This window comes from Dermochelys coriacea, chromosome 28 (genome assembly GCF_009764565.3).
Source record: "Dermochelys coriacea isolate rDerCor1 chromosome 28, rDerCor1.pri.v4, whole genome shotgun sequence".
Lineage (NCBI taxonomy): Eukaryota > Metazoa > Chordata > Testudines > Dermochelyidae > Dermochelys > Dermochelys coriacea.
Window position 1 is genome coordinate 3,107,861 of NC_050095.1, and position 21,230 is coordinate 3,129,090.

The 21,230-nt window shown below is 45.6% G+C and overlaps 2 protein-coding genes, 4 non-coding genes and 1 pseudogene across 8 annotated transcripts in view; 4 read left to right on the forward strand and 3 right to left on the reverse strand.

The window, feature by feature from the left end:
• The window catches only part of LOC119849428 (zinc finger protein OZF-like), a 776,365-nt gene that overhangs the window by 674,313 nt on the left and 80,822 nt on the right, over window positions 1–21,230 (forward strand). The gene's annotated exons all lie outside the window — the stretch shown is intronic.
• LOC119849371 overlaps window positions 1–21,230 on the reverse strand; it is a 1,398,949-nt pseudogene that overhangs the window by 643,216 nt on the left and 734,503 nt on the right.
• The window catches only part of LOC119849376 (zinc finger protein 420-like), a 3,142,523-nt gene that overhangs the window by 437,979 nt on the left and 2,683,314 nt on the right, over window positions 1–21,230 (forward strand). The gene's annotated exons all lie outside the window — the stretch shown is intronic.
• Window positions 1,784–1,856, reverse strand: TRNAV-AAC. The gene has a single exon. It is a non-coding gene; the product is annotated as a tRNA-Val (tRNA).
• Window positions 2,236–2,308, reverse strand: TRNAV-GAC. Its single transcript has one exon. It is a non-coding gene; the product is annotated as a tRNA-Val (tRNA).
• On the forward strand, window positions 4,251–4,324 carry TRNAT-UGU. Its single transcript has one exon. It is a non-coding gene; the product is annotated as a tRNA-Thr (tRNA).
• On the forward strand, window positions 17,065–17,137 carry TRNAV-AAC. The gene has a single exon. It is a non-coding gene; the product is annotated as a tRNA-Val (tRNA).

Sequence of the window (21,230 nt, forward strand, 5' to 3'; positions counted from 1 at the left end):
ATTTATATACACACACTGAGAACATGAAACAATGGGTTTTCTCATACACAATGTAAGGAGAGTGATCACTTAAGATGAGCTATTTCCCAGCAGGAAGGAGGGGGGGAAGGAGGAAAACCTTTTGTGGTGATAATCAAGTTGGGCCATTTCCAGCAGTTAAGAAGAAGGTCTCAGGAACAGTGGGGGATGGGGCGGGGGGAGAAATAACATGGGGAAATAGTTTCACTTTATGGAATGACTCATCCACTCCCAGTCTCTAGTGAAGCCTAAGTTAATTGTATCCAATTTGCAAATTAATTCCAATTCAGCAGTCTCTCCCTGGAGAAGGCTGTGAAAGGCTTTTAGCTCAGTGCATGCAGGAACCTCTTCCACAGTGACTAGGGCAGGAAAGGAGCCCGGGTTGTTCTGGAAGAAGCAGGAAGATCTGGTGCCCAGACACATGGCATGGCAGCAAACAAACCGCCTCCCCCTGCCTCTGAACAATCCACCTGGGACTAAGAGCAGCACTTGGGGGCTTTCTTCTTGCCACTTCTGCTGGCATGGGCAGGCATCCTGGAGGCCCTTCTAGAAGAGAACTGAGAAGTGAGTTGGGAAAACCAGTTTGAAAACAGGAAGCTCAGGTTTAGACTCATTCATAATATAAAAGAATCCTTCAATTCTAGTATCACATTCAATACAATTGCCTCAGCCTCATAGTTTCCCAAAGGGAAAACTTCAGTTCTCTCCAAAGGGAATGGAGAGAAAACACTTTTTCAGAGTCCAGGAGAGACGAGGAAGGTGGAGAGGCCTCAGATTACTATAATCCAGTGTGGATAAATCAGGTTTATTCACCCTGTATACTGGAACAGCAGTGAAGGCCAGAAAGGAGCAGTAGTTCTCACTGGAACATGTCCAGCCACTGCTCACAGGCAACCCCCAAGCAAACCACAGCACACCATCTTGGCCAGAAAGAAGCCCACTCAGACTCACTATTGCTTCTTTTCCTTCCACCCAGAACCCTGCTTCTTCTCCTGGACTGCAAGCAGCCATCCCTGGGAAGCCAACAGGCGGACACAGGATTCTACCTCCCAGCAGCCAACTGCACTACCATCGTTTTGGCCCTCAGAAGGGCAGACCAGGGGTTCCCGGATCCCAGTTGCTCACAGCCAGCCCAACCCCCACCTCCAAAGCCATCAATCACTCCCCCGGGTAGGCCACAAAGGAGGAGTGGTTCTCACTGCTCCATGTGTGGCAGGGAGCCTCTCAAGCCCATCACCACAGAACAAGCTTGGCCAGAAAAGAGCCCTGGCGCACGCAAACTCGGACTCAGCTTGGCTTGTCAGCCTTTCACCCAGAACCGTCCTTCTCCTGGACTGCAAGGTGCCATCCCTGGGAAGCCAAGAGGCAGACCCAGGATTCTATCTCCCAGCAGCCAACTGCACCTCCCCAGGCTTTGGCAGAAGGAATGGTGACGCTCTGCTAACCCCACTGAGGCTCTAGCTTCTGCCTTGCCTTCCACATCATTACTTTCCTCTTTTGCCCCATTCCTGCCTCCCTTCCTCCTTTGGGAAGTCACTCCAAGGAGGGCAGCTGAAAGAGCCGGCCTCCATAGGCCAACCTCCAAGGGCAGAGGAGGCCAAGCCACAAGGCTCCAAAAGGTGACTGGCCTACACCCTCTAGCTTTCTCAGCTCATTTCACCACCCTCTGTCCTGCAGGGCTCGAGGTTATCCCAGGGATAGGCCAGGGGTAGAATTAGGAGCGTCTTGCTGCACAGCTAGAGGAGCTTGGAAAAGGAAGCCATCCTGTTTCTGCCTGGTTTCGAACCAGGGACCTTTTGCCTGTTAGGCAAATGTGATAACCACTATACTACAGCAACTCTGTCACAGCGTTCTGCCCCTCCCTTCCAATTCCATCCACTTGGCTGGCACTCGCCCTGGCACACACTGATGGGCAAACCTGGAGAACATGGTGGCAGCCCTTCAATAGGTCAGCTGGTAGAGCCAAGGACTGGAGCCGGCGCTCAGGAAGTCATCCTTCTGTCACCCTTGTGACTCCAGCTTGAAGGAGAGCTTCTTTTTCTTCCCCTTCCTGAGAAAGAGCAAGAGAAAAAAGAAAGCTGAGGTGGGCCAACTTGGTGCACAAGTCCACTTGCTTTTCCTGCTGGAGAGCCTGAAAGGAGGGACTCGTGATGGGGAAAGGCACAGCTGCGCTTCCAGAAAACAGCCCACCCCTGCACACAAAGGAACCAAAGGATACACTGAAGCCTGGGATTGAACCAGAGACCTCTAGAGCGTCAATCTAATGCTCTCCCCACTGAGCTACTTTGGCAACGCCAGAGGACCTTTTTTGGCCTGCTGCTTCTCTGTCGGGGATGCTTTTGTCAGCCATGGCATTCAAAAAGGACATCATTGCGAGTGGCCCACGAAGGCAAGATGAAGTTTTGCCTGCCTTGCTCAGCTTGACTTGCTTCCTCAGCCCATTCCTGCCTTAGTTCCTGGGTTACCTCATGGCTGAAGGCGACGGGGGCCTAGCGGCACGGGGAGGAAGTCGGGCAGCTGAACCCTGGTGGCAAGAGTCCTGCTGCCACTTGCCACCCCACCCTGTATTCCCGGCTTTCCCCCTGGCCGCCAGGGACTTGGTGCGTTGCAGCACAGGGGAAAGAGGTGGACCGAGCTACCCTGGCCTTGAAGCTCAGGCTCTTTAAAACATATGTTCAGTCTACGATGGCCAATGAGAGACCGACACCACTTGCTATTTTATCTCTGGAAAATGCCATTGGCCAGTCTTTGGATCTCTCTAAGGGTGCACTTCAGTTCAGGAGGGCAAACGTGAGAAAGTGACCTTTGAACTAAAGGACTAGGGTTAACAGGCTAACACTCTTTCTCACTGTAACACTGGTTCAGACTAGTCCACCCTGTCTTGGTGGCAGTTCGATTTCTAGATGATAGCACATTTCAGTTACTGTTAAAATTAAAAAAATTCTATATGCTTAAAGGAAATCAACTTTTGTGTTTGATTATTTCTGGCATGAATAAAAACAGATGTCCAGATCCTAGCCTGCCAATTTATCATCTTATAGGACAGAGAAAAGCATGCATCCAAATTCCGCATCAAAATCATGACATGAGTTGCAAATGTAAAAAAAATAAAATAGTCAAAAGTTTAACATGTGAGGGGGGGCACCGCAGACGCTTCTTGCCTGGGGTGCTATTTGGTTTAGGGGAAGCCCTGTCAGGGAGAAGAGGAGTTAGTTTCCATACATGTTTTCAGGCTGTAATATATGGGCCCCCTGCCCTGTGGAAGGGATCCCGGTAGCCCAGACTCAGGGCTGGAACAAGCCCCTGTTTTAGGGGGAGGCTGCATGGTTTAGAGCAGGGGTGGCCAATATGAGCCTGAGAAGGAGCCAGAATTTACCGATGTAGATTGCCAAAGAGCCACAGTAATATGTCAGCAGCCCTGCATCAACTCCACTGCCCCCCGCTCCCACCCACCGACTACCCCGCCAATCAGTGCCTCCTCCTCCCTCCCAGCTGTTTCATGGCCTGCAGGAGGCTGTGGGCAGAGCGGGGAGGAGCGAGGGCAATGCAGGCTCGGGGGAATGGGCTGGAAGGGTTGGAGTGGAGGCAGGGCTGTGGAAGAGCCAGAGGTTGAGCAGTGAGCACCCCCCGGCACATTGGAAAGTCGGCAGCTGGAACTTCAGGCCCGGAGTCGGTGCCTATACAAGGAGCCGCATATTAACTTCCGAAGAGCCGCATGTGGCTCTAGCCACAGGTTGGCCTCCCCTGGCTTACAGTAATCTGATGCCTCAAACAATCTGTCTCTCCCAAAGCGTTGGATCTGCATCCCCAGAAGGCTCCTGCACTGCCTCCCCCCTTTTCACATTCTATAGAAAGGAGCAGCATCAAGGGGTAGTGATGAGCGACAAGGTCCAACATGGGTGGCAGAGGCTTCAGGATCCCAGAGTGTTTGCCTGTCTGGGGCATTTTGATTGAGCTGTCATGGACACATGGTATGGCAGAATCCCAGTAATATCTATGAAAGGAGCGTAGGGACATAAGGACGTAACTACGGCCACACTGGGTCAGACCAAAGGTCCCTATAGCCCAGTCTCCTGTCTTCTGATGAAGTGAGCTGTAGCTCACGAGAGCTTATGCTCAAATAAATCTGTTAGTCTCTAAGGTGCCACAAGTACTCCTTTTCTTTTTGCGAATACAGACTAACACGGCTGCTACTCTGAAACCTGTCAAGTTGCAACTAGATAGTTGAGGCAGGCACTATAGCTTAGTAGGTTAAAGCACCTGTCTTGTAAACAGGAGATCCTGGGTTCAACTCCCACTGGTGCCTTGTTATACAGCTTTTGTCTCCTTTGCTCACGTTTTCCTCTGTCTTCCTAGGAAACAGAAGAGACCTCCCTTGGCAATCCAAGCAATTGCTTGCTAAGGAAAAGGCTTCTTTGCAGAGGAGCATTGGAGAGAATTGCATCACCAGCCTGGAGTTGATGAAAAGGCTATTGGCTTTGGCAAGGAGGTTGCTTGACTGCAATTGCTGTGACACTAGAGCTTGTGTCCCACGCCCATGCAATTCACTACAAACGTCTATGCACAGAGATCCTTTTAGAGGGTTCTCTGCAGGGCTTGCAGGAACTGGAGAATTACTGTCCTTTCACCTTTCATTTTATTGTTGATGAAAAATGGAGCAGTTACAGGAGGAGTCCCAGAGAGTGGCACCATGGCAGAGCTTGCCAATAAACCTGCTGGATAAAGAGCTAATTCAGGATCCAGCATCCAATGCTGCCTTGCTAAACATGCCTCCTCTTTTTGGTCAATCTTTTTTGTTAACGGAGAAGCCCGCCTTTGACTAGCCATACATACGCTTGCAAAAGAAACAGGTCTTTTTGCTGAGAAGTGTTGAAAGGAGGCATCGGATGAACATGGAAACAAGGTAAAGGTTGCTGTAACTCATCTTGCATGCACGGCTGTTGAATCTGGGCTGCCTCTTAGAATACTGTGCTAATGACAAGTAGATACACCCCTCCAGGTGCTGTGACCACTTGGCCAACAACATGCAGCGACACACTATGGACACACTATGGTCCATGTTAGAAAGTTTCCCTCAACCCTCCCACTTCCCTAGTTCTTGTGATGCAAGCAGCAAAAGGCCAGAAGTCCAAAGCGCAGACAATGCGATGTTTATTGGGGTTAGTTTCCAAGCAAGCATATTTCCGAGCCCTTCACACCAGTTGGGCTTATCTCTATACGCCGATAAAGTCTGTTCCCCAGTGTTCCCTTCCAAGCTCTCATGCCACGGAGCATTTACCCTGTATCCCCCTTCCCAGGTCTGATGCCGCAGAGCCTTGCCTGTGTCCCTGTTTCCCATTCCCCCCCTTTAGCAAGCATGATTCCAATTTCCTCTCCACTTCCTGTTTGACCCCAGTTTATATAATAATATTCTCAGCTATACCTTAACCAATCGTTTTACTGAAATTTAACTAACCAATCCTAACATATTGTAACATAATTCTCTAACCAATTATATCCAACTACCTTAATTAACTTACATCTAGCAAAATTAATTATACAACAGACAGAAACACTTAGAGAACCAGACACATTAACAATAGAAAACTGGGGGGCATAAAGATAAAACATACAGAAATGATGGTTTCACAACCATAACCATTGATAAGTGATTTCTTGCCAGACAGGATGCTGGCAAACTAAGTTTTCTTTAACCATCTTACGATTCATTTCTTTATCTAGTGGTGAGGGGCACTATCTGGACAGGATCGTCTTCCTAACAGCTCAATACCACCTTATTTCAGTGTGTCTGGTTTGGGATGTGACAATGTGACTGTACGCTTCCCAGCTTATGGCTGCCCCTGCTGCTTAGCTAAAGGCCTTAGTCTAAGAACAAGGCCTCCAGCTATCCTAGTGAGAGAAGGCCCGTACACAGGTGGACTGTGATTTTGATTTTGATTCTTCATTTTTATACCCCTGTAACTAGCTAAGTGATAAAAATATACCTAAGTGCTATAGCAGTCTCACATATACATAGAGTGAGACCAGAGCTGGCTCTAGTTAGCACTGTGGATGCTCACACACAAAGACAACAGCAATGACAACACACTAATGTTTCTGTAGTTGACAGGATTTGAACCTGCGTGGGGGCGACCCCACAAGGGATTTCAAATCCATCGTCTTAACCACTCAGCCACAGCTACTTGATGGATAGCTACACTATGACTCTGTTCTCGCAGAATTGTCACTTCAAATTGCTTGCTCAGACGAGCTTCCCCAGCACAAGTGTGTCCATGGCTGAACAGCAAGAATTTCTGCCCCTTTCTCTTCCGTCTGGAGCATGATTAGAGTGTGTTTGTGGTTAATGACATTGCAATAGATTGTTGTTCATTCCCCACTTTGACAAGTCAAACAGTCCCTTTCCTATTCAAATCTCCAGCACATCATTCCAATAACAGGGGTCAGGATTTCTCTGGGGCACTATCAGGGATGCAGGTAGCTACATCCCCTCTGTTTGACTATTGCCATTGCAGAAGAGAAGGTTTCAATGGAATTGAATGCCCTGGCTCAGCCAAGAGACACAGGGAGGTTTTCCTGTTCATGGATCTGTGCAAAGGAAATTGTGTCTCTGTGTGAAATTGAGAAGGGAAATGAAACATTCACATGGTGGCACAATGCACTGAGGAATGTGGGTGAAGGACTTCAGCTGAGAAATGATTTAACAGGGGTTTGTATCAATTTCTTACCCTGATTAAAAACTATGGCTAAAAGGCAGCCATTGTTGTTAGTACTTGTACCTGTGTAGGGACACCCGGGTGAGTATCAAGTCCATTGCCTTAACCAGGGGTAGTTGATTATTTTATCAGGACCCAAATTTCTTGTTCAAGATATAGTCATGGTTTAGATTCCAGAGAAAATAATACGCTGATGATAATAAGAAGTATATAAAAATTTGCAGTCACTATGGGCATAACTGTGATGATTGTGTCATGTTTTGCTCTATATCTTGTGCCACTGCCTTTCCCTTTAGCCTTGTTGTTTACCAAGGGTAAAACTAAACATCTCTTCAGATACAAGGGAGTGTTTATGTTCATTCCTGCTAGCTCACAAGGGTTTGATGTAGCTGCTTTCAATCCTCCAGCTCTTCCGGGACAAGGAACAATTCAGGCTGTCACTGAACTGAAGGAGGGAGATCATTTTTTGATAGGGAGAGGGATGCCTCCTCTTAAAGGTGTTTGTCTGGCTGGCAGCTCTGGTTCCCAGATCTCTCCTGAGGGAAGAAAGTTTTGATGCAAAATACTAAAACTTTTAAGGGAGAGGAGAGAAAGTCAATGGACACATGATGGGGCCGGTCTGAACCACAACATGGTTCTTTTATGTGGGATGACTCTGAACACTGACTGATCTCCACTCCCTTGGATTTGAAGAGATGTTTAGTTTTGCACTTGTAAACTACAAGGCTGAAGCAATTTTATGGATGGTGACACTATGATTAAAGGGTTATTTAATGTTGTAAAAATTGGTAAAAACACTTAGCTTAAATTTGAGCTGCCTGTTATTAAAAGCTGGTTTCCCCACGTCTGTTCCATAAGCTCTTCTAGTATTGCCCTGGGTTGTCTCATGCCTTGGTGGGAAGTAAAGGGAATTTTCCTGTGCTGCCCTTGGCTCCAGGCTGATTTATCCAGGGAGGGGACGTGGAATTGATTTGTTTGCTGTTGAGAAGGGAACCAGGCCAGTTCTCAGGGAACAAGAACTCCCAGCATCTTCCCAGCCCAACCCAGGCTGGTGCCCTGTCCCAGCCTCTGTTCCCCTGGGGGCCCTGCATGTCTGACTCTAGAGCATGCAGGGAGTAGCAACTGAGGCAGAGAACAGTCGGGGCTGGGCAGATGCTAGGACCATAGCACCAGAGGCCTGTACTGTCTCCCTCCCCAGCAGCAAACAATCAGTCCCCACCCCCACCCTGGGACAGCAGTCTGGAGCTAAGGGCAGCACCCAGTGGGGGTTTCTCTTTTTGCCCCTACTGGGGTGAGCAGGGACCTGGGGTGTTTCTAGCAGAGTCCATTGGAACTGAATTGGGGAACCAGCTTTGAATAAGTTTCAGAGTAGCAGCTGTGTTAGTCTGTATTCGCAAAAAGAAAAGGAGGACTTGTGGCACCTTAGAGACTAACAAATTTATTTGAGCATAAGCTTTCGTGAGCTACAGCTCACTTCATCGGATGCATCTTTTAATAACAGGCAGCTCAGGTTCACACTAATTTTGTTACAATTTTCTTTATAATGTGAAAAAAAAATCAAAAGTAAACAGGCAACAATTATTGGAACTCTTTTCTGCTAGTGTTCCCTGACATAGAAAGAAATGGCTTTGTGACTTTTCATGATATGGGAGTCAGGTTCCCTCACTGTTCAGAATCAATGTGCACAGAAGCCTGTTGTTTCATTTCTTAAGTTCTTCTGCCCTCGTTTGGCCATTTCCTTCCCCTCCCTCCTGTCCAAAGCGCAGAGCTCAATTCCTCCAGGGAGAGAAGGACAGCTTTCTTCTTTCCTTCCTAAACAGCCCCTTTCCTTGGATTACCCTTTGCTGGGATCTGGATGGGAAGAGCCGTTTCTGAGGATTCATTTAACACCATGTTTGGTGCTGAGATATAGATTTTACAGCCAGACTAGATCACTATGTACATCTGCTCTGACCTGATTCTGTCTACGTACAAAGAGAAAAGGAGGACTTGTGGCACCTTAGAGACTAATACATTTATTTGAGCATAAGCTTTCATGAGCTACAGCTCACGATGTATCCAATGAAGTGAGCTGTAGCTCACGAAAGCTTATGCTCAAATAAATTTGTTAGTTTCTAAGGTGCCACAAGTACTCCTTTTCTTTTTGCGAATACAGACTAACACTGTTGCTACTCTGAAACTAGGAATTGGGGGGAGATGGATGGGAGATGTCCAGAAAATCTCCACGCCAGATTTTAGCATTGAGAGGGAAGAAGATGAAGTAAGAATGGATACAGCCGTGGGTAGGAGAATGTATATAAGGAGCGAGGGCGGTGTGGATACTAGTCTAATAGGTTATACTGGATGTAGAATGACTGTGCCTAATAGGGTACAAAATGTGAGCGAGGCCAAACAGCAAAAATTAAGATGTTTGTACACCAATGCGAGGAGTCTAGGTAACAAAATGGAGGAACTAGAGCTACTGGTGCAGGAAGTGAAACCAGATATCATAGGGATAACAGAAACATGGTGGAATAGTAGTCATGACTGGACTACAGGTATTGAAGGGTATGTGCTCTTTAGGAAAGACAGAAACAAAGGTAAAGGGGGTGGAGTAGCATTGTATATCAATGATGAGGTAGAATGTAAAGAAATAAGAAGCGATGCAATGGATAAGACAGAGTCTGTCTGGGCAAAAATTACATTGGGGAAGAAAACTAGTAAAGCCTCTCCTACGATAGTGCTTGGGGTGTGCTATAGACCTCCGGGATCTAATTTGGATATGGATAGAGCCCTTTTTAATGTCTTTAATAAAGTAAATACTAATGGAAACTGCGTGATCATGGGAGACTTTAATTTCCCAGATATAGACTGGAGGACCAGTGCTAGTAATAATAATAGGGCTCAGATTTTCCTAGATGCGATAGCTGATGGATTCCTTTATCAAGTAGTTGCTGAACCGACTAGAGGGGATGCCATTTTAGGTTTAATTTTGGTGAGTAGCGAGGACCTCATAGAAGAAATGGTTGTAGGGGACAATCTTGGCTCAAGTGATCATGAGCTAATTCAGTTCAAACTAAATGGAAGGATTAACAAAAATAAATCTGCAACTAGGGTTTTTGATTTCAAAAGGGCTGACTTTCAAAAATTAAGGAAATTAGTTAGGGAAGTGGATTGGACTGAAGAACTTATGGATCTAAAGGTAGAGGAGGCCTGGGATTACTTTAAATCAAAACTGCAGAAGCTATCGGAAGCCTGTATCCCAGGAAAGGGGAAAAAATTCATAGGAAGGAGTTGTAGACCAAGCTGGATGAGCAAGCATCTTAGAGAGGTGATTAAGAAGAAGCAGAAAGCATACAGGGAGTGGAAGATGGGAGGGATCAGCAAGGAAAGCTACCTAATTGAGGTCAGAACATGTAGGGATCAAGTGAGACAGGCTAAAAGTCGAGTAGAGTTGGACCTTGCAAAGGGAATTAAAACCAATAGTAAAAGGTTCTATAGCCATATAAATAAGAAGAAAACTAAGAAGGAAGAAGTGGGGCCGCTTAACACTGAGGATGGAGTGGAGGTTAAAGATAATCTAGGCATGGCCCAATATCTAAACAAATACTTTGCCTCAGTCTTTAATAAGGCTAAAGAGGATCTTGGGGATAATGGTAGCATGACAAAAGGGAAGGAGGATATAGAGGTCGATATTACCATATCAGAGGTAGAAGCGAAACTGAAACAGCTTAATGGGACTAAATCGGGGGGCCCAGATAATCTTCATCCAAGAATATTAAAGGAATTGGCACCTGAAATTGCAAGCCCATTAGCAAGAATTTTTAATGAATCTGTAAACTCAGGAATAGTACCGAATGATTGGAGAATTGCTAATATAGTTCCTATTTTTAAGAAAGGAAAAAAAAGTGATCCGGGTAACTACAGGCCAGTTAGTTTGACATCTGTAGTATGCAAGGTCTTGGAAAAAATTTTGAAGGAGAAATTAGTTAAGGACATTGAAGTCAATGGTAAATGGGACAAAATACAACATGGTTTTACAAAAGGTAGATCGTGCCAAACCAACCTAATCTCCTTTTTTTGAAATAGTAACAGATTTTTTAGATAAAGGAAATGCAGTGGATCTAATTTACCTAGATTTCAGTAAGGCGTTTGATACCGTGCCACATGGGGAATTATTAGTTAAATTGGAGAAGATGGGGATCAATATGAACATCAAAAGGTGGATAAGGAATTGGTTAAAGGGGAGACTGCAACGGGTCCTACTGAAAGGCGAACTGTCAGGTTGGAGGGAGGTTGCCAGTGGAGTTCTTCAGGGATCGGTTTTGGGACCAATCTTATTTAATATTTTTATTACTGACCTTGGCACAAAAAGTGGGAGTGTGCTAATAAAGTTTGCAGATGATACAAAGCTGGGAGGTATTGTCAATTCGGAGAAGGATCGGGATATTATACAGGAGGATCTGGATGACCTTGTAAACTGGAGTAATAGTAATAGGATGAAATTTAATAGTGAGAAGTGTAAGGTTATGCATTTAGGGATTAATAACAAGAATTTTAGCTATAAGTTGGGGATGCATCAATTTGAAGTAACGGAAGAGGAGAAGGACCTTGGAGTATTGGTTGATCATAGGATGACTATGAGCTGCCAATGTGATATATCTGTGAAAAAAGCTAATGCGGTTTTGGGATGCATCAGGAGAGGCATTTCCAGTAGGGATAAGGAGGTTTTAGTACCGTTATACAAGGCACTGGTGAGACCTCACCTAGAATACTGGGTGCAGTTCTGGTCTCCCATGTTTAAAAAGGATGAATTCAAACTGGAGCAGGTACAGAGAAGGGCTACTAGGATTATCCGAGGAATGGAAAACTTGTCTTATGAAAGGAGACTTAAGGAGCTTGGCTCGTTTAGCCTAACTAAAAGAAGGTTGAGGGGAGATATGATTGCTCTCTATAAATATATCAAAGGGATAAATACAGGAGAGGGAGAGGAATTATTTCAGCTCAGCACCAATGTGGACACAAGAACAAATGGGTATAAACTGGCCACCAGGAAGTTTAGACTTGAAATCAGACGAAGGTTTCTAACCATCAGAGGAGTGAAGTTTTGGAATAGGCTTCCAAGGGAAGCAGTGGGGGCAAAAGATCTATCTGGCTTTAAGATTCTACTCGATAAGTTTATGGAGGAGATGGTATGATGGGATAATGGGATTTTGGTAAGTAATTGATCTTTAAATATTCAGGGTAAATAGGCCAAATCCCCTGAGATGGGATATTAGATGGATGGGATCTGAGTTACTATAGAAAATTCTTTCCTGGGTATCTGGCTGGTGAATCTTGCCCATATGCTCAGGGTTTAGCTTATTGCCATATTTGGGGTCGGGAAGGAATTTTCCTCCAGGGCAGATTGGAGAGGCCCTGGAGGTTTTTCGCCTTCCACTGTAGCATGGGGCATGGTTGACTTGAGGGAGGCTTCTCTGCTCCTTGAAGTCTTTGAACCATGATTTAAGGACTTCAATAGCTCAGACATGGGTGAGGTTTTTCATAGGAGTGGGTGGGTGAGATTCTGTGGCCTGCGCTGTGCAGGAGGTCGGACTAGATGATCAGAATGGTCCCTTCTGACCTTAGTATCTATGAATCTATGAATCTATGAAACCTGTCTATGTACATCAGCTGTGACAAAGGAGCTCTGCGTTTCTGGTCTAAATGGAATTATTTGGGCATTAATTCTATCGGGATGAAGGGGTTCTAGTTACCTGTGCCCTGTACCTCTAAGGGATTGGGGCAATGCTGGAGAGATTGAAGGGCATGGAGCTGGGGAGCAGTGTGTGCTCCAAGGAAAGTTGTTGTTATCCTCTGGTAACAGAGAGCAGGTATGGTGATTTTGTAAGCCGTGGTGTTTGTGTATATATATAAAGTGTACTAAATCTCCAGGTTCAAACCCATCCCTTGTCTGGGCTATCCAATGCACTCTTTGTTGAGTGTATAGCTCCGTGATTGAACATTTGCCTGCCTGGCAATGGGTTCCTCCTTCAAATCCCAGTGCTTCTGTTTATAAACTTTTTTGAATGAAAATTGATTTCCTTACCCCTCTCCAGTATGATCAGGAATGATGCTTGTAATAAATTTAAAAACTCAGCATTTTACTATGCAAATGTATAAAAACTTAGCAAACCTGTCCATCAGCTGAAATCCGTTCCAGTCCTCGACATCTCTAAGAGGGACACTGTATTTGAGGCATGTGGGACACCTCTGTGATGATGATCGGTTGAAAAATGCTGGATTCAATGAAAGATGAGACCACTGGAGGGGAATATAAACGGCAGCGCCACACAGGGTCATAATACTCACATATGGGGCTTCACTGTCACTACCCTTCTGTGTTCCATCATTTATATCCTAGAGAATCACATCCTCCCCATTCCCACACACTGTCAAACAAAATCTTTTCCCCTTGACCCAGTGCAACCCTACTGTAAGGGGACTGTTGCCCCCTTACTAATATTTAGTGCGGGTGTTTTAGTTGCTAGCTCCCAGTACTCAAAAGGAAGGGTCGATGGGGAATCAGGACCCTGAGCCTGACAGCCCCCAGGAACAATGGGGAGAGGCCAATGCTCCATGTCATCTTGAATGACAGGGCGGGCAGGCTAATCAGGGAGTCAGGAGGCCAGGGAGGTCCTGTCCTCCGTGTGAGCTGGAATTGCCTGGGTCAGACAGAGTGGGGCTGAGCTAAGGAGAAAGCAGGGGCCCGATCTTAGCTGGGGAGCAGAGCTGTGCGAGATCCAGAGGGACCAGAAAAGCAGCCCAGAGAGAGCAGCCCCTGTCCTGGGAGCAGAGCTGCAGCCCCAAAGCCAGAGGCACAGCCCAGAGAGAGCAGCCTTGCCCTGGGAGCAGAGCTGCAGCAACTAGAGCCAGAGGGGCCAGAAAAGCAGCCCACGAAGCAGGTCAGTGGTGAGAGCAGAGTCACAGAAGCAGCCTGCAGAGCAGACCTGTCCTGGGAGGAGAGTTGCAGCAACCAGAACCAGAGGGGCCAGAGAAATAGCTCGGGGAGCTGGAGCAGAGCAGCAGCCCTGCTGAGGCAGAGTGGAGCTGGAGCTGGGGCTGAGCAGTCCAGAGCTGGGTGTCATGAGCAGCTAGGGAGAGCGAGGTGGGACCCTGGGCAGTGGGCCCAGCACAGGGAGACGCCTCAGCCAGGAGGCTGTGCAGGCGAGACTCGAAGGGGGATTGGTAACCCCGACAGTCCTCAGAGGAGTGGGGGTGGGGCTTGGGCGGAGCAGGGGCGGGGGCTATGGAGAAGACGTGGAGCAGGGGCTGGAGCAGCACACAGTTGCACAGGACACCAGGAAATTTGCAGCTGCGTACTTTGTGTACGGGTAAGGATGGTGACACTGGGATTGAAGTATTATTTAGTGCTATAGTGAATTGTAAAACACAAACAAACCCAGTTAGCTTAAATTAGGGCTGCTGGTTATTAAAGGCTGGTTTCCCCACATCAGTTCCAAAAGTTCTTCTAGAAACGCCCTGGGTTCCCTCATGCCTTGGTGGGAAGTAAAGGGAATTGTCCAGTGCTGCCCTTAGCTCCAAGATGATTTATCCAGGGAGGGGACGTAGAATTGATTTGTTTGCTGTTGAGAAGGGAGCCAGGCCAGTTCTCAGGGAACGAGAACTCCCAGCATCTTCCCAGCCCAACCCAGGCTGGTGCCCTGTCCCAGCCTCTGTTCCCCTGGGGGCCCTGCATGTCTGACTCTAGAGCATGCAGGGAGTAGCAGCTGAGGCAGAGAACAGTCTGGGCTGGGCAGATGCTAGGACCATAGCACCAGAGGCCTGTACTGCCTCCCTCCCTAGCAGCAAACAATCAGTCCCCACCCCCACCCGGGGACAGCAGCCTGGAGCTAAGGGCAACACCCAGTGGGGGTTTCTCTTTTTGCCCCTACTGGGGTGAGCAGGGACCTGGGGGTGTTTCTAGCAGAGTCGTTGGAACTGAATTGGGGAACCAGCTTTTAATAACAGGCAGCTCAAGTTCAGACAAATTTTGTTGCAAATTTATTTATAATATAAAAGAATTCATAAGTAAAAGGACAGGAATTATTGGAACTCTTTTCTGCTAGAAAGAAGTTGCCATAGAAAGAAATGGCTTTTTGGCTTTTCGTGGTATGGGAATCAGATTCGTTTGCTATTCAGAATCAATGTACGCACAAGCCTGTTGTGTTTCATTTCTTAGGTTCTGGTGCCATCATATGTCCATTTCCTTTCCCTCCTTTCTGTGCAAAGTGCTGGTATTTTGCACAGTAAAGGTATTTCCTCAGGAGGGAAGGGGAGCTGCATTCTCTTAATGAGCAATCACTAGAAAATGAACATAAGAACAGCCACACTATGTCAGACCAATGGTCCAGCTAACCAGTATCCTGTCTTCTGACAGTGGCCAATGCTAGGTACTTCTGAGGGAATGACCAGAACAGGGACTCATCAAGTGATCCATCCCCTGTCGCCCATTCCCAGCTTCTGGTGAAAGATTAAAGCCATTAGATGAGGCCTCCATCCCTCAGAGAAATCATCTCCCTTCTTCAATTAAGGGACATCTTGGATTTTTCCATATCCCTGAAGAGACCAAGGGTTGGAATCTGCTGTATCCAACCATTTCTGTACATAGCAGGAAGAAACACAAAGAGTTCCTTTAGAAGGAGTTGTCTCCTTCCTTTGCAGGTTAGATTTTTCTATGATTTTTCTTCCTCCCACACTTTTCATCATGCTTGGAGCCTGACTCAGTTCAGAGCTGAAATGCTGCCTCCATGAACACATTCAAGAAAATGTCTGTGCTATGGACAGAAATGGGATTCAGACCCCCTTCTCTACAGGAAGCTGTAGCTTAAATATATTGAAATACATTGTGCGACCCTCTGGGTAGGTGGGAAAAGAGAAGCCAGCTCAGCACATGATGAAACTGGAGCCTAAATCCTCCGAGGAGAGGAAGACATCTTTCTTCTCTTTCTCCTAAACAGCCCCCTTCCTTGGATAACCATTTGCTGGGATCAGGATGGGGAACAGCCGTTTCTGAGGATTAATTTCCCATGATATTTAGTGTTGATTCATAGATTTTACAGCCAGACTAGATCACTATGTACATCCAGTCTGACCTCGTTCGTAACAGAGTCCAGAGAATTTTCCCCAGTGACTCCTACATCCATCTCCACATCTTCTGATTGAATGAGCACAGTTCATTCAGAAAGTCATAATGTTTGGATGTAAAAGGTGTGAAGTGATGGGAAAATTGGCCCTTCCTCCTAGTTTAAATTCTTTAACTCCTACATCTAGACAATAATACTCAGCTCTTTACTGGCCATAAATGAAACCCAATTCTCACTAGGGTTGATGGAAGAGGTTTTTCCGTACCATCAGCATGGTTGAGTGGTCTAAGGCACAAGACTCTATATCTCAAGTCAGTGTTCTGGTCTCTGTATAGAGATGTCTGTTTAAATCACACTCCTGATACAACCTTTGAGTCTAGCTCAAAAAATTGCCTCATTTCAATCAGCTTCGTCACATGGAGACACAGTAGCTGGAGAAAGCCTAGTATGGCTGACAAAAATCTGTGTGCATGCATTCCCAAGTGGTTAGAATTTTGTGCTCTTACTCTCAATTCCCAGTTGCGGAAGGACTCTTTCTAACAAAAATTTGCTTTCCATTCTTCACTTGCAAGTCAAACAAAAAATACAATACTCCCCTCACCCCAACTTCCCATCCTTCTTCATGCTGCTGGAAAACGCTGTACCTTAAAGCCCAGGCTCTATGCCCTTTTATAGAACTAGATCTGCTTTTTTCCCCTGATTAATTGTATCAGGTTTCTCAGCTTTGGCTGCCCCCTGTTTGTCAACTCTGTGCAGGCAGGAAGCAACCAAAGTGCTGATTTCCTGGCGCATTGGTTACGGGATCATGGTGTTTGCACAGCGTCTGCATGTCCATCTTTCATCTCCTTGTCCTCCTCAGTAAGCCGAACCCTTTCCCACAAATAGTTTAATCAGAAACTGTAGTGACCTAAGGACCTGCAGGTTTCCCTCCCTCATCTTTATTTTACTGCATTTCAGTGTTTTGTCTGATTGTCACTGGAAGCTGTCAGGGAAATGTCCATGAAAAAGTAGAGTGGATGTGAGCTTTGTTGGTTGTGAGATTTGTCTGTGTTTTGTGTCATTGTGAGATGCGCAAATTGGAGGTGCCCTTGCAGCATTTGTGATGATTGTTTGAGTTAAAACATAAGTTCTTGGTGCCCTTTGCTTCCCTGTTCTTCAAAGGGACACCAGCTGATGTAGTGGCTACTGAGAGAGCCTTCAAAAAAGGGCCCCAAAAGTGACAGTAACTGGTTTCTGTAGTGTAGTGGTTATCACATTTGCCTAACACGCAAAAGGTACCTGGTCCAAAACCAGGCAGAAACAGTGCTGCTTTCTCTCTTGTGGCTCCTGTTGTCTTCTTTCCATCCAACTCCTTTCTCAAATACATCCATCCATCCATAGCTTCTATGCTTTCTTCCTTGTTATTTTTTTCCTTTCATGAAACTTTAAGTTCAAAAGGAGAAGGTTATCCTGCATGTCGAGGGACGGAATAGACCATCATTTGGGAGATTGCCAGCTACATAACAAATCTGAGCATAGAAGAATCCCAACCCTATGTCCTGCATATTTACCTCCCAGCCAGCAGTTTCCCCCTCGCTTTTGTTTATTCTGAGCTAACCACAAACAGCCTCGTGTACCCGTTCCATGTCAGAAAAATCAATTTCCTGATTATCACATTTCCCCTCCTTTCCTGGCTATGCAGGGTTGGGGTGTAAGGAATCAGAACATAATAACTGGAAATCACTAACCCATCCTTTTAACATACAATATCACTTTTCCCTTTCTAAAAAACATTTTTCCCATAATATTTTTTAACACTCAACAGTTTGTTCATCTTCAAACCATGTTAAGACAAGCTCTGGGCTACAAATTTCCTTACTGTTCCCTTGATTTTTTTAGCACAGTAAATTGATATAAAAGAAACAGAAAACAAAATAATTTCCAATATTATAAATTGAGGACACGTCTTTTTTTAAAAAAGTTTTAATGCCATTTTGTTTTACTCTCAGGCCAGTTTTTATAAATCAATCACAAATGCATTAACGAGGAATACAGTGTGACCCAGTCGATAGGCAGAGAGCTGACTCCATCCGCAGCCTGAAACAACCTCTGTGACAATAAAGAGGGCTGGGAAGGATATGACACGGAAGTACTTATATGCCCAATGCAGAGCTGGCAGCAATGTAGGAAGAAGTAGAGAAGCTACAGATCGCTGAAGGGGACAGTGAGCTCCTGAAGGGTTATTTTTCCCCTCTCTTAGCTAGGCTAGAATAGAAGAGGAGAAAATTCTCTCTCACTCTCGGAGGATGATGAAAATGTCAATTTGTCCTCTCTTTCTGTTCCACTAAAGCTCAGAGACAGGAGGAGACATTTGCTGCCTAAGAGCCTTGAGAGAGCAAGGCTAGGGAGCAGGCAAAGCTAAGGGCCCCGTTACACGGAATCTAATTCCTATCAGCTCGTGTGAGGTGCTATCAAAACCCCTCCCTGAGTTTCTAGGATAGAGTTAGGATTGGCTCCATGTGTTTTCCTGGAAGAGCCTCTAGGTAGGAGGAAGAAGAAGCAGAGAGGGTTGTGATGGGCCTAAATAAAAGCAGACAAGGATTGTACTTCTTGGGGTTTGTTTGCGTTGCTTTTGTGATCCTGGTGGAGGAAGCTGACGCATCATTTGAGTTTGTGTCAATGCCTTTGGTTAGGCTCAGTTTGTGACCCTGAGCACAGGGGATCCTTCACCCTCTGTTCTTGTCCCCTCAGGGAAATTGAGAATGGACCAGGTTCCAAAATTAGTCAGAGTAGCTGGCGAAAACCTAGTACAGGTAATAAAAAACCACCCTCCGTGGTGGTCTAATCTAGTGGTTCAATTTCAGTGCTTTCACCACCGTGAGCTGAGTTTGATTTCCAGCCAGGAAATTCAGCTTTTCAACACATATCATCACTTGTTGTCCCCTCAACTCATACTTCATCATGCTCAGATGGGTTTTGGAGACTACGTGAAACTCAAATGGCCTCAGAACAGAGCATAGGCATGTTCCGATTGTGGACCTTTCATACAAGTAGAGCTGTGCAAATCATTTATTTCCTTGCTTGCTAGCTAGTCTAACCTATATAATAATAATAATAATAATAATAATCCAGGTTGACCCAAGATTAATTTTTTTCAGTTTTCTTGTTGAAACAAAATTAAAAAAAAAAACATTTTTGGTCCACCAAAATATTTCAGTAAATAAAATATTCATCCAAAAACCATTCACCCAGCTCCATAGACTAGTCTTCAGAATTAACCAGCTGGAGAGAAGGATCAGTAGCCTCTTCCATTCCTGAAGTCTAGCTGCTGAAGGGTGGGATGGATCAGAAAATAACAACTGGAAATTTCTAAGCCAGCCTTTCAACACACACAACACCACTTTTCCCTTTTGAAATAACATTATTTCCTTAGCCCTTTTTCACATCAACCTCTTGTTCTTCTTCAAATGATGTTACCGCAAGCTCTGAGATACTAATTTCCTTACTGCGCCCTTCACATTTTTAAAAACAACAAGGAGTCCTTGTGGCACATTAAAGACTAGCAAATTTATTTGGGCATAAACTTTTGTGGGCTATAACCCACTTCATCAGATGCATGGAGTGGAAAATACAGTAGGCAGGTATAAATACACAGCACATGAAAAGATGGGAGTTACCTTACAGAGTGTGTGTGTTGGGGGGGGTCAGTGCTAACAAGTCCAGTTCAATTAGGGTGGATGTGGCCCATTTCCAACCGTTGACAAGAAGGTGTGAGTATCAACAGAGGGAAAATTATTTTTTGTAGTGATTTGGCCACTCCCAGTCTTTATTCAGGCCTAATTTGATGGTGTAAAGTTTGCAAATTAATTCCAGTTCTGCAGTTTCTTGTTGAACTCTGTTTTTGAAGGTTTTTTTTTAAAAAAATGGCCACTTTTAAGTCTGTTATTGAGTGTCCAGGGAGATTGAAATGCTCTCCTACTGGTTTTTGAATGTTACAATTCTCGATGTCTGATTTGTGTCCATTTACTCTTTTGCATAGAGACTATCTGGTTTGTCCAATGTACATGGGAGAGGGGCATTGCTGGCACATGATGGTATCTCTCAGGGGGAGGGATAAGTCAGAGTTTGAGCATTGGCCTGCTAAACCCAGGGTTGTGAGTTCAATTCTTGAGGGGGCCATTTAGGGATCTGGGGCAAAAATTGGGGATTGGTCCTGCTTTGAGCAGGGGGTGGGACTAGATGATGACCTGAGGTCCCTTCCAACCCTGATATTCTATGACCATGTTGGTAGATGTGCAAGCGAACAAGAGATGGTGTGGCTGATGTGGTTAGGTCTTATGATGGTGTCCCTTGAATATGTGGAAATGTCAGTTTGTTCTCTCTTCCTCTTCTATCTAAGCTAAGAGGAAGAGACATTTCCTGCATAAGACTGTTGAGAGGCAAGAAAGTGCATTTCATTTTGGACTCAGCATATAAACAAAAAAGTACACTTAAGGTAGTAAGATCAAACCCCCAATACAGAGCTCAAACCCATGACCCTGAGACTAAGAGTCTCATACTCTACCAACTTAGCTAGCCAGGCTGTCTGTAGCGCTTCTTCAAAAGCATAGTCACAGTGTGAGTTGAGATTCCTTTTCTGACATTTGCCTTCTGTCTTCATTCCTTCGTTCTCCAGCTAGCAAACAGGGGCTATTACAAGGCTGGTTAGATGCGGATTTTTACATCAGAGAGCTGGGGTTGATTTACCAGCTGGTCAGAGAAAGAAGCACGGGAGGGTGGAATTTAGTGTTCTCCCGCCACGGGGAGATGCTCTTTGACTCACATAGTGGGGGAGAGTCAGAAAAAGCTTCTCAGCTCCCAGAGTGGGGGTAGACAAGTAGGTTCCCCCAAGCCACACACACATTTTTGCAGGACATCAGACGTCCTGCGGAGAAGCTCCTCAAAGAAAATGTGGCCCCAGAAGTGTCAGAGAAGGGTATCACAGTTTGCCTTACGAGGTGGGTGAGGGAAACCCGTAGGTCCTTAGGTCCCTCCAGCATGTGATGAAACCATTTGTGGGAAAGAGTCTGGGGTTGTGGGAGATGGAGACTATCAAATGTTCTAAGGAAGAATTTGTCAATGGTAGATAGCAGAATTTGGCAGAGCATAAAGCTACCCCACGGGTCATGAGTAACGAAGTAAACAAGATTATATACAGGTTGGGAATTTGGCTGCACTACAAAGCTAATAGCATGAGAAGCGACTTCTAGTTTCCAGCACAGCAGAATAATGAAACACTAAGATAAGGACATTGGATAATGAATTGTAAAAAGGATAAGCAACTATCGTATATATATGACTGTATAATCAGAAATAAAATGCTTTTACCAGCAACTGTCTCAGTTGTGCTGCAAGCCAGTCTGCTAACAGCGACAAA